The sequence below is a fragment of the Nicotiana tomentosiformis genome, chromosome 11 (genome assembly GCF_000390325.3).
Source record: "Nicotiana tomentosiformis chromosome 11, ASM39032v3, whole genome shotgun sequence".
Lineage (NCBI taxonomy): Eukaryota > Viridiplantae > Streptophyta > Magnoliopsida > Solanales > Solanaceae > Nicotiana > Nicotiana tomentosiformis.
The window spans coordinates 77,427,264-77,443,412 of NC_090822.1; the positions used below are offsets into that span (position 1 = coordinate 77,427,264).

Genomic DNA, 16,149 nt, shown 5'->3' on the forward strand with positions numbered 1-16,149 from the left:
GTATATGTATTAAAGTGCTCAGGGGGTGTAGTCATTGTATCCATATGTATCCTACCCGTCCCACAGCCTACATTACAACTAAAATAAAGTCATACGTGATCCTTGACTAAATGAGCTCAATTAGTAGAGTATTACACTACGGGCAAGCCTATGGTACGCCTTTTGTATGCATTCTGAGGGTGAGTGAATTCTGTATATCTCGAGCTCCTATTTGTTCTTGATTTTTATTATGTGTGGAACTACTCTCTATTTTGGGTGTGAGGGCACATGACTTCCAGAGGAAAGGTAATGACATTGACCTCTATGTTAGAGTAAGTGAGCAGCTTTTGAAAAATGCATGGTATATTTTTTAGCCGAGTCTTGAGGCTAGGATGTTATGATAGGGTGCTTAGTCTGCTTTAATTATTTTGGGCATAATGTGTTAAAAAAGTGGTTTGATGAAGGAGGTCGTATCTATGTAAAGTGTAGTTTGATTGCTCGAGGACGAGGAACGGGTTAAGTGTGGGGTGTCGATGGTAGGCTAGAAACCTGTGTTTTAGTCGTACTTTGCATTCCAATTACTGTATTTTACTTGTGTTTGAGCTTAAATGATAGTGATTTGAACTTATTATGTGTTTTATGCCTTGTAGAAAGTGATTTCGAGTTAAAAACCATAATCGGGAGCTTAATCGAACAATTTGGAGCTTTGAAGTCTGAGTAAAAGCCCAAGGGATTAAATCGGGATCGCGTTCGGGGGACGGGGACCAAGTCTGGATATCAAAAATAGAAGAAGCAACCTTACACTGTATAATTTGCACAATCCTGTCACATGGTGCTGCACGGCAGTGTAATTTGTTGCCGCCTATCAGAATCCACTCTCTGAAATTCCACACTAGCACCCCGCATGAGGCGGCACATGGCGCGGCGTGCGTGTACAATATTCTCAGAGTATTTTTCATGTTTTGGCTTGGAAAGGGTAGTTTTCTTCGGGCTCGTTCCTACATGGTATAAATACACCAAAAAGACGTTTTTGAAGGGACTTTTTACCTATGGAAGATTGAAAGAGGAGTAAAGACTCAATGGACAAGGATTCATCATTCTTTCCTCAACTCAAGACCCGAGTTTGGATTGAATTCATGTTTTCTTATTATTCAACTTTAATTGTGATGAATTTCTCCATGAATATGGATTAGTTTACCTTAGAGTTTGACGGATATGGTGTTTTGATTGATATTTGTGGATTTTAACTCTAGTTCTTTTCTTGAATTCGTTTATGGAACTTTGAATTGATTGCACTTTTATTCACCACTTTATTTAATCGAAAGAGAAATAATTTGGTGATTATTTTTGCATTATTTTGTTTGGTTTAACTTAGTGATCCTTTTAAGTAAACGAAAGAGCTTGTTAAATTGTTGATTAAATCAAGTTAGGAGAATATTCGAGAAATGTTTTTTAGAAGACTAATAAATTAACACATGCTTGCATATGTTCACAGTTCTTTTATTAGTTCACCTCGTAGAGTTAAGATTTAATCGAGAGAGGAGTCTTAACTACAAGTTTGAACTAAGCATCGAGTAAATTGGTGAGAATCATTAGAACTTTAGAGTGAATTAAACTAGAGTTAGATCCCAAATAGCTATCTTGCACATATCCTGTCATTACCCTTATTTCTCCCATTGCTTATTTCGGTGTTGCACAATTCTTCTATTACTTTGATCAATTGTTAGTTGCTTTAGTTTTCATAGTTAATTTTAATTGTTAATCATCCCAACCAAAGTTTTAATCATCTTGAATAGCGTTAAGCTAGAAACTACTTGAACATTGTTTAAATCCAATCCATGTGGAGATGATAATTTAACTATACTATCTTTGGCTAGGGAGCATCAATTACGTGTTTTGTTTTGTGCACGTCAGAGTCTCTGATACGTGTTTTGTAGGTCACTGATATCTTTATTTTCTTGGTTTCCGAGAAGTTTATACCTTTAATTTTATTCCCTCCGAAAATGATGTTGATAGTCAACCGAGGGGAGTCTTGTGCTATCTTCGAAGGCTCTGCATTATCCCAACTACTTCCGTAGTTGTTCATGGCTCGGTCACTCAAGAATTCAATGAGATAGCCATTATTCAACAACATTTCCACCTCTTCACGCATATGTCGGCATTCCCAGTTATGTGGCCATGAGACCCATGATATTCGCACAATAAGTAGGATCCCTCTAGCTGGGATCAGACCTGATTAGCTTTGGGAATCATGCTTCTTTGATATTCCTCATCGCTGATACCAACTCCACTACACTAATGTTGAAATTATAATCCGATAACCTGGGATATGTGGAATCCTGGGCCCCCAATACCTTTTTTCTTGTAATGACATGTTGTTCCGGCCATGGTCGACACTTCTATCGGGAACGAACCTATCCAAAGACTGGAACCCTTTGCTGTCACGTCCTTCGATTCTCTCATATGGCAGAAAACGACCTTTAGAATATCACTGATCCGCATCAAAATAGATTTTGAACTTATCTTGGTTCTTGTTTTGGTCCCGTCCCTTGGTTGATGCGAGAAGCCGAGCTGATCGTCTTCTATCCTTATTTTCGACTCGTAACGGTTATGAACATCCGCCTATGTGGTCGCTTGGAATTCAAGCAGGCTCTCCTTCAGCTTTTGGGAGACGTCGTAGCTCCTCGAATTCAAACCTTTTTGTGAACGACTCAGCTGCCCACTCGTCTGGTACAGCAGGTAGCAACATCCTCTCTTTCTGAAATCTAATCACGAATTCCCGTAGCTATTCAGACTCACCTTGTGCAATCCTAAATATGTTCGCCTTCCTAACCTAGATCTTTTTGGCCCCGACATAGGCCTTAATGAATGAATCTGGAAGCATTTTAAAAGAGTCAATTGAATGTTCGGGTAAAAGTACCATGTCAAGGCCCCCTTTGTGAGGGTTTCACCAAACTTCTTCACTAGAACCCATTCGATCTCATGTTGAGCCAAATTGTTCCCTTTCATAGCCGTGGTATAAGTTGTGATGTGCTCCTATGGATTTGAAGTCCCGTTGTATTTTTATATATCTGACATCTTGAACTTTTTCAGAATTAACTCTGGCGTTGCGCTTAACTTAAATGGAAATTGTGTGTATTTCTTTGAATCTAGACCTTTCAAAACTAGTGGCACGCTCGGAATCTGATCCACTCGGTCATAGAACTCCTTCGCATTTTGATCCATCTGTTCGTTCATTTCCCTCATAAATCTCATGAGTTCAATTTTGAAGGGGTCATTCCTGTTATCATTACCGGATACGCTATCGGTACCTCCGGTACCGTCTAAACCGACCTCACCCTTTGGGGTATTGTTATCAACTCTTTAAGCCGCTTGACTTGCAGGAACGCCAGGAGGAACGAGGATCCTTCTGTTTGCATTGTTGGAAGCGCCTGACAATGCTTGTTTCAACTCCGTCATTACCCTTATTGCCTTGAGAGATGGATCAAGATGGATTTTTGTTGCTCCTTCGAGATTTTCACTGTTTCCATGACATGTTCCTCATCCGCGTCGACGGGAGTTATCTTCCGCACATGCCTGGGATACTGCCATTCGCGAACCGTGGTTTCTTTATCCCCTTCGTTACGGGTGTCGTTGATTGAATCTTCATGTTGAGGCAAATTTTTGTGTCCCTCGACATTGTGCGTGATGTTGACATCATTAGCTGCCATTTTCAATTTCTTGCTAAGGAAAAAGTCAAAAAATTTAGTAATACACGTAAGGATCAAAGATTACTTAACTGTATAAGCCCCACGGTGGATGCCAAACTGTTTACCCGTAAAGAGGTACAGTTAAATTTTCCATGTGGTTTATAGACAAGCAAACTGATTTGATCCCAAAAATGTTAAGGAAATAAGATTAAAAGTAAGCCATAGAAATTGAAATTGAAAAAGAAGGCAAGCCTAACTCCGAGCGCAATGTCCTCGAGAACAGAAATGAGAGCAATGTAAAAGAGTTAACAAAGTTGTTTAATTCAGCGTGAAAATGAAATAAAGCATAAGTTTTTCCAAGAATTGTGTGTGTTACAATGGCTGATGAGCCTACTATTTATAGCTATACCGAAGGAAACAAGATCCTAGAATCAAACTCCACTTAAATGATCATAATTGAGTTATTGATAAATATGTGACGGTAGGCCATGAATGCAAACATTCTCTCCGACGGTCGCCCATTTAATGTTAGAGAATTTTGTTCATTGAATGTTATCCGATGTCAAATATTTGATTTGCTTCCATTGACCATGATCCCTTATGGGATTTATCTGATGTCAACTACATATTTTGTTCCTGGTACTGATTGTTACTTGATTCGCCTTTTACCTGTATTCGATTCCACATGTCATGTTATTATTCAACCATCTATTGTAAATCAATTTTACCTAATACAGATAAGAGGGTGGAATCTATGTATGGTCAAAACCGATTCTCAGTCATAAAGACCGGTAGAGACAATGACGTTTCAATCGAAGGGTATCCACATGACAAGCTCGGACGAATTCCGAAGTAAGGACGTTGAGCTTCAAGGTATAAGACCAATCAATGGCAAAACTCGATATCATTATCGAGCCCGTGTCCGAATGGGACTACGGGGCAATACCGATCGATACAGGCCCTGAATATTGATGCTCCAAGGCAGAACCGAGCTCGAACCAAGACTGGGGGTTCGATCTAACACCGAGCTCGAGCAAGTTCCAAGCTCGCAGACAAGAGCCGTTACAACCGCACCGAGGGAGAGAATCTTGGAGAGAATCAAGGAAGAGACAAATCATCATAGGTCCTCCACTATATTTATTATTTTATTATGTTGTTATAGATAAAGCAGTGATCCTCTACTATAAAAGGGGGGATAGATTGCAATAGAGCCAAGTTCTCCAAGATACATTAAGATTTCATTGTGCTTGTTTTTCCCAACTCATTTCAGTCTTCCCGTCCATCATTTCCATTTTATAGCAAAAATACCTGTATTGTCATTTTGTATCAAAGAAACTCGCATATCCTTAGAACCATATCTAAATTTAATGTTATTCGATTTTTCGGGTAAATAGTTTTGCGCCCACTGTGGGGCTAAGGGTAACAGTGATTGTTTGATATAAATCTAAAGTACTCTCCAGCTTACAACTTCAAAATGGCTCTACCTATCGATCTCAGAGCCGGCCTTCAAGATGAAACCAACAACTTGGCACTCGGGGCCGGAAGGCTACCTAACAATGGCAACGAGGCTCGAATCAAAGAACCCAAAATTCGAGCCGAAGTACCATCGGATATCAATTCACAAATAGCTCTAGAAGCGATTCAGCGTTCTGAACCGAAAAGAAGCGTTCAGGGCGGTGCTCGACCTATAACTCGAGACACCTGCAGCACGGGGGAAATCGGGGTCAGCTTGTGTATGATTTTCGAAATATTACAAGCCCAACAAACAACGATAGCTCAGTTGCAGAGCCGAACTCATATGCAAAGCAGACCGAACTCCAATCCGCTTCTTCGAGAAGTCACCCCAGAACGGAGCCCGCGATTGTGAAATCAAACGAGCAGGAATCGAGGACCGTTCCTGAAATTGCTAAATTTCTCGAGGAACTCACAAAACGAGTCGAAGCCAACAACAAAAAAGTGGAAACGTATAACGCTAGGGTCGATCAAATCCCGGGGGCTCCGCCAATGATAAAAGGGCTCGATTCGAAAAAATTCATACAAAAGCCTTTTCCCTCGAGTGCGGCCCCAAAACCAATCCCCAAAATATTCTGTATGCCCGAAATTCCCAAATATAACGGTACGACCGATCCTAAAGAACACGTCACCTCCTACACATGTGTCATCAAAGGCAACGATTTGGAGGATGATGAGATCGAATCCGTGTTGTTGCAAAAGTTCGGATAGACCCTCGCAAAGGGAGCAATGATCTGGTATCACAACTTACCACCAAATTCCATTGATTCTTTTGCCATGTTAGCAGATTCGTTCGTAAAAGCACACGCTGGTGCCATAAAGGTTGCAACAAGGAAATCAGATCTCTTCAAAGTAAAACAAATGGGTAACGAAATGCTGAGGGAATTCGTATCCCGATTTCAAATTGAATGTATGGACTTGCCACCGGTCACAGACGATTGGGCCGTACAAGATTTCACCCAAGGACTGAACGGCTAAGTTCGACAGCATCACGTTGGCTGAAATAAAATTTTATCGAGTACCCAGCAATAACTTGGGCAGATGTACACAACCGGTACCAATCAAAAATCAGGGTTGAAGATGATCAATTGGGAGCTCCGTATGGGCCCGTACGTCAGAACTACACAACCAATAAAAATCAGAGGGAAATCAACAGAGAACAAAGGTCGAACAGAGACCAATACCAACCGTATGACACAGATCGGATGAACAACGGTTTAGCACGTGATGCCGTTCGGAACAACCGAAGGACTAATCGGGGATAAAATTCTCGGGGACTTATGAGCAAGAGCGGCTTTGATAAATATGTCGATCCTATAGAAGTCCCTCGCTTATCGGAGTATAACTTCAACATTGGTACATCCGACATCGTATCGGCCATCGGACGCATCAAAGACACCAGATGGCCTCGACCCATGCAGACCGATCTTGCCCAAAGGAATCCTAATCAAATGTGCGAATATCATGGCACTCATGGCCACAGAACAAAAGATTGCAGGCAACGAAGAAAGGAAGTGGCCCGTTTATTTAACAAAGAACACATTCGGGAATTTCTGAGTGATAGGGCGAAGAACCATTTTAGAAACAAGGAATTCGGCAAGCAAAATGATCCAGAACCGCAACACGTCATTCACATGATCATCAGCGGCGTCGATGCCCCTCAGGGACCGATGCTTAAACGCACTAAAACATCGATTGTGAGGGAAAAGTGATCTCGAACTCAAGATTATACACTCATAGGGACTTTGTCCTTCAGTGATGAATATATAGAGGTAATCATCCAACCCCATAACGATGCACTGGTAATATCCGTACTCATGAATAAAACTAAGATTAAGCGTTTGTTAATTGATCCAAGTAGCTCGGCCAATATCATAAGATCGGGGGTCGTAGAACAGTTCGGCCTGCAAGATCAGGTCGTACCCACAACTCTGGTTCTAAACGGATTCAATATGGCATGTGAAACCACCAAAGGCGAGATTACCCTACCAATAAACGTGGCAGGAACCATCCAGGAAACAAAGTTTCACGTGATCGAAGGTGATATGAGATATAACGCCCTTTTAGGAAGGTCGTAGATCCACAGCATGAGAGTCATACCCTCGACCCTACACCAGGTCCTCAAATTCCTAACATCGAGAGGTGTCAAAATAGTGTACGGAGAACAACCGGCCGCAAAGGAAATGTTCTTCATCGAAGAAGCAAAATCAATATCCTCGTCTTCGCCGATAAAAGGATCAGGTTCAGAAGGAGACACAATCGGAGAGCAAAGCGCCAAATAGCAATCACAGACATCGGCTTCAACCCAGCTAGGTAAGCAGAACATTGAAGAAGATAATGATGACCGATGGATCCCTCGATCCTTCGTAACCCCCGATGATTTCGATGCCACCAAATCAACAATTGAGGAACTGGAGCAAATCATACCGATCGAACACTGGCCCGAACGAAAGGTATACCTAGGAACGGGTTTGAGCCCTGAACTCAGGAAGAAACTCATTCAATTTCTTATCAATAACATCGACTGTTTTTCCTGGTCCCATTTAGATATAACAGGGATCTCGCCGGACATAACGGCGCACCAGCTAAGCTTGAACCCTAGGTTCAGACCGGTGAAGCAACAAAGAAGGCCCCAGTCCGAGGAAAATCACGCATTCATAAAGGATGAGGTAACCAAACTTCTCAAGATAGGGTCCATTCGGGAGGTGAAATACCCCGAATGGTTAGCCAATGTGGTTGTAGTACCTAAAAAAGGAAACAAACATAGAATGTGTATGGACTATAGGGATTTGAACAAAGCATGCCCTAAAGATTCCTTTCCACTGCCTAACATCGATCGTATGATCGATGCCACGGCCGGCCACGACATCCTCACCTTTATCGACGCCTATTCTGGGTATAATCAAATTCAGATGAACCCGGATGACCGGTAGAAGACTTCATTTGTGACCCGACATGGAACATATTGTTATAACGTAATGCCCTTCGGGCTACAAAATGCATGAGCTACTTATCAACGCCTAGTAAACAGAATGTTCGAAGAACAAATAGGTAAAACAATGGAAGTCTATATTGATGACATGCTAGTTAAGTCCCTGCGCGCAGAGGACCATTTGACCCATTTGCAAGAAACGTTTGAGATTCTGAGGAAATACAACATTATGCTCAACCCCGAAAAATGTGCTTTCGGGGTCGGTTCGGGCAAGTTCCTCGGCTTCATGGTGTCAAATCAGGGAATTGAGATCAACCCGGACAAAATCAAGGCCATCGAAGACATCACTATCGTGGACAGCGTGAAAGTTGTACAAAGGTTAACGGGAAGAATTGCAGCCTTAGATCGAAGTCACAAATTTTTCTCCCTACTCAAAAAGAAGAACGACTTCGCTTGGACACCGGAATGCCAACAAGCATTACAGGATTTGAAACGATATCTATCGATCCCATCACTGCTTCACACTCCAAAAACCGACGAAAAACTATAGTTGTACTTGGAGGTATCGAAAGTCGCCGTAAGCAGTGTCCTAGTTCGAGAAGATCAAGGTACGCAATTTCCCATTTATTACGTAAGTCGGACCTTAGGAGAAGCATAAACTAGGTATCCGCACTTAGAAAAATTGGCACTTGCGCTGGTAAGCGCATCTAGAAAGTTAAGGCCGTACTTTCAATGTCACCCCATAAATGTATTAACCACTTGCCCACTCCGTGATATTTTACATAGGCCCGAACTATCAGGCCGATTGGCCAAATGAGCCATCGAACTTAATGGGTACGATATCGAATATCAACCCCGTACGGCCATCAAGTCTTAAATTTTGGCAGACTTTGTGGCCGACTTCACGCCAACCCTCATACCCGAAGTAAAAAGGAACTCCTTTCGAAATCAGGTATACCGTCCGAGGTATGGATCCTTTTTACGGACGGTGCTTCGAATATAAAGGTGTACGGGTTAGGCATAGTTTTGAAATCCCCCACGGGTAACATTATTAGGCAAGCTATTAAAACTATCAGGTTAAATAACAACGAGGCCGAGTATGAAGCCATGATTGCAGGTCTCAAACTAGCTAGAAACTTGGGAGCATCGATGATTTGAGCTCGGGGACTGTCGAAGACCGATTCTCAGTCATAAAGACCGGTCGAGACAATGACGTTTCAATCGAAGGGTATCCACATGACAAGCTCGGACGAATTCCGAAGTAGGGACGTCGAGCTTCAAGCTATAAGACCAATCAACGGCAAAACTCAATATCGTTATCGAGCCCGTGTCCGAATCGGACTACGGGGCAATACCGATCGATACAGGCCTTGAATATCGATGCCCCAAGGCAGAACCGAGCTCGAACCAAGACTGGGGGTTCGATGTAACACCGAGCTCAAGCCAGTGCCAAGCTCGCAGACAAGAGCCGTTACAACCGCACCGAGGGAGAGAATCTTGGCGAGAATCAAGGAACAGACAAACTATCATGGGTCCTCCACTATATGTATTATTTTATTATGTTGTTATAGATAAAGCAGTGATCCTCTACTATAAAAAGGGGATAGATTGCAATAGAGGCAAGTCCTCCAAAATATATTAAGATTTCATTGTGCTTGTTTTTCCCAACTCATTTCAGTTTTCCCGTCCATCATTCTCATTTTATAGCAAAAATACTTGTATTGTCATTTTGTATCAAAGGAACTCGCATACCCTTAGAACAATATCTTAACTTAACGTTACCTAATACATATAAGAGGGTGGAATCCATTATTCTTCACAATGTTTATGTAATGTATCGAGAATCAAATTTTTTCCTTTACATAACTGGAGTTGCATAGAAGTTGAATAAGGCAACAAAAGCACCAGTAGATAAGAATACACTATGACGCACCATTTTTGGGAAGTTTTGCGCCAAAGGTTTCACACGTATCATCAACTCGCACTTTGTTTTTGAGTTTATCAAGGTTCCATTGTCCTATAAAAAATATGTTACATTTTCTATATTGATAACATCTCGATAGGAATCTAAGAAACTAATAAAGAAAAATGAGAAAATAAAGAAATATGTGGAAGTTAAAAAGAAATTAAAAACAAAAAAGAAAGACAGAAATTGAATTCAAAAAGAATTTCTTGAATTCAAAAAATGAAGTTAAATCCTGACAACAATAATTAACTAATAAAAAATTAATCATCTTTGGTACAAAATTAAAATCAAGAGATAAATGGTGAAATTGGACCTTTAAAAGTAACGAGAACAATAATAAACCTAAAACCAATCACATTTTTTTAATACTTCGAAAAGATCTAAGATTCGACAAGAATTTAAGTTTATCACTTTAAAGTTGCCATCCGGCGAAATTCTATTAGTGCGACGTATAGCACGTAGCACTATGTGATGCATCAGTGCAAAAATACGGCTAGACTTTTTCACTCCATCTCATAAGGGCAGCTTGGTCCTAATTTGTAGATACACGATATAAATACACCCAAAATATATTTTTGAGATAACTTTTGACCTTGAAGAACTAATAAGGCAAGAAGAGATTTCATCTAAAACTCAACCAACAATCGGTTCGAATAGTTAATTTTAATGTTGTCTATATCTTTGAACTTATTCGTGACTTTTTTCACCGTTACGGAGTAGTTTACGAGTTTGACAGATATGATATTTTGAGTTTTGTTAGTGAATTTAACTCTAATTTAATTGCATGAATTTGCTTATGGAATTTTGAATTGATTGTAAATTTGTTCATCAATTTATTTAATCGAAAGAGAAATATTTTGATGATTATCTTTGAATTATTTTGTTGGTTTAATTTAGTAATTTTTCTAAATAATCGAGAGAGCTTTTGAATTATTGATGAAACTAAATTAGGAGAATAATCGAAAGACTTTTTTCTAAAGATTAATTTATTAACGTGTTCTTGCATATTTTTAAGTATTTTATATTAGTTTATCTCGTAAAGTTCAAATTTAATCGGGAGAGGAATCATAATCTTACGATTAAGCTAATAATCTAGTAAATTCATAAAAATCATTAAAACATTAAAAGTAAATTTAAATAGCATTAAATCCCACATGACTATCTTACATCTATCTTGTCGCGATCCGTATTTCTCGTATTGATAACAATGCATTCTCTCTCTCTAATCTTCTGTGATCGATCTTATTACTTTACCCTCCCCCTTCTACCTCCGGTACTCTATTTTCTTCAATAATTTAATTATTTTTTTCAAAAATCATACAAATTTAAAGAAATTAATGTGCTACTTTACTATTTCACACAAGAACAATGTTGAAATTTGAACTCGATAACTAAAAAAAAAATATTTTTTTTATATCATAAAAATAATATATTCTATTTATATAATATGAAAAAAAGTATTTTTAATAATATTTTTATTTAGGGTGAGTGATGGACGAGGCTAGGGAAGGTGGGGTGTAGTGGGGGTAAGAGTTGGAGTGGTTAGAGTGAGTGGGGTAGGGGTGGTTTAGGAGTGAAGGATGGTATTGGTGGGAGATGAGAAATAGCGCTGAGAATGTTGAAAAGGAATTTTAAAAAATATTTTCTCTTCTTTTAATAAGAAAAATATTTTTTTTAATTATAAAAAAATAAATTCACGAGAAAAATATATTTTAAAATATTTAACCAACAAAATATGAAAAAATTAAAAAATATTTTGCTCACCATGCATTTGAGAACTTTATTAGAAACTCACAACTACGAAGATAAACAAAACCAAAACATTAGACTGACAGCAAAGTTAATTTACATCTCAGCTTTGGTAGCTTTAATGTCCTCACCACCAGCAGAGTTACCTTCCTCAGCAATATTAATCACCTTTGTCTGTTTCTTCTTCTTCTCTTCAGCTAACTTTGGCACAGTAATCTTCAAGACACCATTTTCCAAATGAGCCTTTATGTGTTCCAAATCTGCATTCCCAGGTAACCTAAACTGTCTCCAGAATTTTCCAGAAGTCCTCTCAGCTCTGTGCCACTTTTCTCCTTCAACTTCTTCCTCTATTTTCCTTTCCCCAATGATTCTCAACACCCTGTTCTCTTCCACCTCGATCTTGATGTCATCCCTGGTATGTCGAGGGTAATTACGTGCTCTGTTCCTGTTTCCTTCCAGTCTGAGCGAGCTAAGGTGATTGAATCGACCCCTTTTGGGATGGTTAGTGGGATTTGTTCAAGAATCTTGAAAGGATCTTCTGGTGGGAACGTTAAGTCCCAAAAGGGGCGTGTGTATGGAATTAGTGCTTCAGTTTGTGATGGAAGAAATAAGACTACAGCCATTGCTAACACTAGAAAGCTCAAAAGACTAACAGTTGTTTTCACCATTTTTGATTTGTTCTAGCTAGTAAGGACGTTACAAGTACACTAGTTTAATTATGCAGAGTTTTGTGTATCAAAGGTCGTTAATGGGATGAGGGGATAAAAGTAGAACTTTCTTTTCTATATGTTGAAATATAATAAATTGGGTATTTATATAGGAAGGAGATGACCTGTAATGAGAGGTCTACAAGTTTCTGGAGAAAGTTCGAAGAGGGAGACACTTGGAAAAATAACGTAGATAATATTTCTGGAATGTTCATTTTTGTTCTTGAATATTCAGGGGTAACGCAGGGTTGTAGTCACCTGACAAATAATACAATTCCACGTTTGCAAATTGCACCCTCAAACCAACATGCAGCTAGAACGATATGTATAACATGGAGGGTCTATCCATATCTAATAGTAAGGTTTATTTTGTTGCAAGTTCAAGTTCTACGTACTGTTGGGTAAAAATGTTTGCACATAGAATTACTTAAAAGTGATTAGGAGCAAAGGCGGAGCAGGGGGAAACGAACCCCCATCTTTTTCAGTGAACCTACAATCTTTACCGTTGAATCAAGACCCCTTTTGTTACTGGGTTCGGCAGTATATATTTATATAGATTTAGTAAATATTTCAATACAAATACAGGGTTCCAAAAAAAGTCACTGGGTTCGCCTGAACCCGCACCCACTACTGCAGCTCTGCCCCTGATTAGAAGTAACTTAAAAAAATGATAAGTAATTTGATATTCATTGTTGCGACCAAATGCACACGCAAGTATACGCGGTCATCAAATAATAAAGTGACTAGAAATCGAATGTCAAAGTCACTAAGACTTGTTATCAACTATTGACTAAATTAGACTATTCTCATTATTTAAATAAAAATTAAACCTAGAAGTGGAAATGCTAAATAATTAAACAAAAAGAAAACAAATACTTAATGAATTCTAAACAAAGGGAAAGCAAATTTTTAAGTTACCAATGCGATGGAAACGATCTAAAGTTATGGGTTATCTAACAATTCTATTGTATTTCTCAATTGAATTGACTAATTAATTTATTTGATTTATTGGTTGACGGGGCTAATATTGCCCATAAGAATCTATCGAGTTCTTAATCGCCTATTCAAGCTAACTTAATGCCTATATGTCTATAGAGTCAAAATCAACAAGAATGCATTCATAATTCCCGTATAATAACCAAGCAATTAACATATGTTTATCCTAACTGTGAATCCATTCTCTGATGCCCAAGTTCAAGAACTTTCTCTACTCAATCTTACGTGAAATCTAGAATTTCTATTTTTGAGTTCTATTTTAGATTCGTAGATAGTTCAATTGGTGATCAAGCAATCAAGTAATTAAGCGCATGATTGAATAAATAAATCAATACGACAAATCAAGAAATCAAAATCAATATTCAAATAATAATATTCATGAAAGAACCACAACCCTAGAATGTGAAGTTTAGCTCTACATAGACATGGTAGCCAAAAACTAATCATACAAAGAAACATAAGAATTACTAAGTTTGGTGGAAGAAAGATTGAATCTGATGAACTTCGGCCTCCACAGCGGCTCGTTCTCTCCCATGGTTGAATTCCCCTCTCAAAAACGCCCAATCCCTTTCTTAGACATGTTTAGGGAGTATTTATAATCTAGGGTCGAAATTTCAAAGTCCAAAACTGAGTAGAAAATAATTTATTTGCTGACTGGGGGACCATGCCTTAAACGGGGCGAGGTGTCTTTGCCTTGCTCCGATTTTCTCATTTTCGTGCTCTTTTCTTGTGTCCTCAAGATCGTTTTGTGTAGCTTTTATTCCTTAATGTATTTCCAATGATCCTACATATAAAAATAACTTAATTAAGCTCAAATATCGCACAATTAATGTCACTACCCAAAATCACCTAGTCGTGATGACACTTAACCCAACCCGCTAGGTAAGCCAAACAACAATCGATACAACTCAAATGAGAATAATAATGAAATCAATAAATGAAACAACTGAGTTTCTATATGATAACCCATGAATTGGTAGTACAAGTCATGAGCCACTAAGAATTAGAATTGCAAAGATGGTATGAAAATAAATACAACATCTATTTGGAATATACAATAACAGATATGAATCTAAAACTACCAAGGAAAAATGGTAGTCATATCTGGAACACCCGTACATCTTCAATGCCAGCTTCCTCCATCCACATCAACTCAGCTCCAAGATCTACAAGCAAGGTGTAAAAGTGTAGCATGAGTACAACTGATCTCATATACTCACCAAGTATCACAGCTAACCTCGACGAGGAAGTAGAGGCAAGAATTTTAAATGACACTCGCTAATCACTTGTACAATTCATAATTCTAACAAGTACATAACAATAATATTCTTAAGTCATGAATCACAAATAAAATCACCTTGGTGTGCACAATAACTTAACGTAATCTGCTTAGTCAACGATCCAGCCTATAAAGAAGATATGCAAATAAATCTGGTAGATAGCCAAGAAAATTGCAACTAAAGATGAAATGCAATAACATAATCAAATAATGGCCAGACTTTCCTCAGAGATGCCATAACCAAACCAAACCAAACCACTGATCATATTTACTCATACCACATCAACCAGAAATCTGTCAGTTTCTCACAATCTGCATGTACACCATCAAGAATGCACATAAGAGGATGAACCTAGGGGATGGATCCATATCCACACATTGCACGATGTAGTCACGTGCAATCCGCCTAGCATGGTCATAGGCTCAATATCACAACCTTCCCGACGTGATCACATGCTCAATATCACAATCCGCCTGACGTGGTCACATGTTCAGTATCACAATCCGTCTGACGTGATCACATGCTCAATATCACAATCCACCTGGCATGGTCACATGCTCAATATCAGAATCTGCCCGGCATGGTCACGGGCTACCAGTCCAATCCATGTCACACAGAAAGCAGACATGCAAGAATACATGTACATGATTGATGAACATCAAATTTCATACTCCTGGACTGGCATAAGTGATATGCTATATTATATGCATGTGCAAAGTGTGCTAGCATAGCTCAAATCAGGTAAATACATCACAAAAGTAACAATTATCAGGTTCAATCAGGAGATTAACCTCTATGTAACCTCAAACATGGCTCGAACAACACACAACAGGGATACAAATATAAAAACCATCACATCATGAAACTTAGCAATCAATCCAAGGAATATCATAACCTAAACACTACCCCGAGTATGAAAAATACCTCGATGCACGCACATTGGTTCATCCCCACACAAGTGCACCACCCATAGCACATTGCTATTACAAATAACTCAGGCAATTAGTGCCTCAACCAAGTTTAGGTGAGATACTTACCTCAAGCAAGCTAAATCGATACTCTAAAATTGACATCCTATATGAACTGACCTCCGAACAACTCGTAGCTAGCCAAAATCAGCTCAAAAATATCAAATGATGCCATAGGAATCAAACCCAAATGATAAAGGTCGAATCTTTAACCAAATACTCAAAGTCAACCAAAAAGTTATCTTGGGCCCTATAATGACCCCACCGGTCGTTCTAAAAGTTAGCATCTCGTTAGGTAGTAGCTTTGCATTGTTTATTATGACTTGCGTGTATGGTTGGATTTGGTTTTCGGGTGATTCGGGATTGATTTG

At 39.0% G+C, this 16,149-nt stretch overlaps 1 pseudogene; it reads right to left on the reverse strand.

The window, feature by feature from the left end:
• Positions 1-11,884: 11,884 nt before the first annotated feature.
• LOC104117392 (18.1 kDa class I heat shock protein-like) lies at positions 11,885-12,575 on the reverse strand (annotated as a pseudogene).
• Between the last annotated feature and the right edge of the window lie 3,574 nt (positions 12,576-16,149).